The sequence below is a fragment of the Trichechus manatus genome, unplaced genomic scaffold (assembly GCF_000243295.1).
Source record: "Trichechus manatus latirostris isolate Lorelei unplaced genomic scaffold, TriManLat1.0 scaffold00017, whole genome shotgun sequence".
Classification (NCBI taxonomy): Eukaryota; Metazoa; Chordata; class Mammalia; order Sirenia; family Trichechidae; genus Trichechus; species Trichechus manatus.
Genome location: NW_004443953.1, coordinates 9,087,937 through 9,090,812, shown reverse-complemented (window position 1 = coordinate 9,090,812; position 2,876 = coordinate 9,087,937). Strand labels below are relative to the sequence as shown.

At 48.4% G+C, this 2,876-nt stretch overlaps 1 protein-coding gene across 2 annotated transcripts in view; it reads left to right on the top strand.

Moving 5' to 3' along the window:
* Positions 1-1,469: 1,469 nt before the first annotated feature.
* Positions 1,470-2,876, top strand: part of ASCC3 (activating signal cointegrator 1 complex subunit 3) — a 414,547-nt gene continuing 413,140 nt past the window's right edge. The window contains exon 1 of one of the 2 annotated variants that reach the window (XM_004372420.3): positions 1,470-1,560. The gene's annotated coding sequence lies outside the window, so the exon portion shown is untranslated. Of the gene's footprint in view, positions 1,580-2,876 lie in introns of both variants that reach the window. The other variant, XM_023727600.1, reaches the window with a different exon arrangement.

The following is a 2,876-nucleotide window of genomic DNA, read 5'->3' as shown; positions in this document are numbered from 1 at the left end:
CGTGTGTTAGAATTTTGTTCTATATCCTTCTCCAGCTCTGTCCAGAATCCTCTGTTGTGATCCCGGTCAGAGCAGTCAGTGGTGGTAGCCGGGCACCATCTACGTGTACTGGACTCAGTCTGGTGGAGGTCTTGGTAGCTGTGGTCCATTAGTCCTTTGGACTAACCTTTTTCTTGTATCCTGTTCTCTTCATTCTCCCTTGCTCCCAAAGGGGTGAGACCAGTGGAGTATCTTAGATGGCTGCTCACAGGCTTTTAAGACCCCAGACGCTACTCACCCAGGTAGAATGTAGAACACTGTCTTCATAAAACTGTTATGCCAATTGAGCTAGATGTTCCCCAAGACCATGGTCCCCACAGCCCTCCGCCCAGCAATTCAGTCCCTCAGGGAGTTTGGATGTGTCTAGGGTGCTGCCGTGATCTTTCCTTGCACAAGTTGTGCTGGTTTGCCCAGTTCCTTATATACTGGAAGACAGTCCCAGTAGCTTTCTCTCTTCTAGGCTAATCCTTGCAAGGTCTATCAACACTTCTTCACTAGTCATGGTTTTGTACAATCTTCATCATTTTGCTCTCCTCTGAAATAATTCTAACTTGTACGAGGTCTTCTTAAAGTGCTCGATCTAGAACTAAACAGCTTTAGATATGATCTGGCCAGTGAAGAGTATAATTGGCCCACTAGTGGCTGCCTGTCCATAAAAAGACAGTTCTACTAGGTCTCAGGCCACATTACCTTAGGTGGAAGGAGAAAGGAAGAGGAGAGGCACAGTACATTATTAAGCCATACCATCTTTGCATGCCCGGCTTTTAGTGCAGAGCTCTACCCTGCACCGTCCTTCAGGGCAGTTAAATTTTCCTAATGTCATCTTCATGTATTGTCAATTGTCAGGGAATCGCCAGCCTTTTTGTTTTTAAGTGAGAGTCCTTTGACCATGGGGCCAATTGGCAGAAATGTCTTTAGGAGAACTATAATGAGAATACAGAAAGTTTAAGGAACGAGGGGACTAAGACCAGAGAACCCTGTAAAGCGTACAGCAGCCAAGGGGTTCTGCTGGTGACATAACGACGATCACCCAGTTTTTCCTACGCTACATTCATTCATACTCACCATTTTGCTCTCCTTTATCTTTAATAGGAATTATTTCCTCAATGTCTTCACCTCTAGAAGAAGGGTTGGAAAAAGAGGCAGGAGATTCAGGTAAGTGCAGGGAAGGACCGCTAGGTAGCGAGCTGAAGGCTGGAGGCTTAGCCGAGTGACTGCCTCCATCACACCACGAGACCTCGGGAATGCGCGCACTCGCGCTTGCGCTCTCCCGCTCATCCCGTGCAGGAGGTAGGCAAAGCGGCAGCGCTTGCGCACGGGTAGGGGAGGGAGGGAGGGAGCCGACGTACCGACGTTAGCGCCGCTGCGGGCCGGCGACGTGCAGTCCCGCGCCCGCCCCGCCCCGCCCCGCCCCGCCCCGTCCCATTTTTCCCCGCCCAAGCTGTGGGGCTCTCCGGCGGCCCGGTGGCGATTTTGCGTGGTGTGGTGCAACTGGACGCGATCCCCGCAGGCCCGGCGCGGGTAAGACGAAGGCGCTTAGGTGCGGCTGCCCATTGGCATCTTCGGCCTTATCCTCTACTCTCCACCAGGCGTGGAAAGTAAAAATAAAACCGAAAGAGAGGGTGGCGCGGAGGCAGGAGCGGACGGAGTGATGGGAAGTGCGTGAGCCGGGAGCAGGAGGTGAAGAGGTGGAGGTGGGAGGAGGAGGAAGGTATCCCGCGGCCCCCGGGAAGCGGGCGGGAGGCTGGAGCTGCGGGGCCGACGCCGGGACCCAGGGAGCCCCTCCAGCGATTCTCGTTCAGCCACAGATGCAGAGCCCCGAGCTGTCATCACTCTCGGGGCCCGAGGATGTGTCCGGGGTCTCCCCAGTCCTGTCCCACTCCTGGAGTTCGTAGGTGGGGGTGGGGAGAAAAAAGTGAACACGAGTCACTTAGGGCCCAGGTGTTAGGCCACAACGTGACCAGATGGGTGATTTTTCTTTTTGCAGGTGCGTGGGTAATTTGTTTTCGTTAGTTTGCTCCGTTGCAAAGACATGGTAACTTTTTCTTCACGTGAATTTTGGGAGCGAAATCGGCTTCTTGTGTTTTTCGCCTTACACTGTTAAGTAAATAGACTGAGTAGGGAATTGACTATGGTGGATTGTGAGTGAATTTCGCAATCGAGGAATCTGTAACGTCATTTTGAATGTATATGTGTGTGCGCTAGGGAGGTGGTGAGGGTACGTGGAAAGCTGTTTTAAATTTATGAAAAAATTAACTTATTCATGGAATGCAATATGTTCATGTATTTTACTACTCTTCATCTTAAAAGAAGCATAATTCCGGTGGCAGTTAGAAGTTTGATATGAATGGTATCAGACGTGTAATTCAAACTAGTAATCATATCTGCTATGTTTCCGTCCCTAAAGTTAGATTGAATAGCTGGTATTTCCATCACTAGATTTCATGTTTCATGAGTGAGATCGTTTTTCTTATTTTCAAAGTGTTCTCCAAAGTTTAGACTTCAGCTTTTGGTTTATTTTTATTTTTTTATTGTACTTCACGTGAAGGTTTACAGAACAAATAGTTTTTCATTAAACAGTCAGTACATATATTGTTTTACGACATCGGTTAACAACCCCACAACATGTCAACCCTTTCCCTTCTCGACCTTTTTTTTTCTTTTTGGGGAAAAGATACATAGCGAAGATACACCATTTCAGAAATTTCTCCATGCATAGTTCAGTGACATCGATTATGTTCTTCCAGTTGTGCTGCTATTCTCACTTTAGATGAAGGTTTACAGAACAAAATAGTTTCTCATTAAACAGTTAGTACACATGTTGCCCTATGACAATG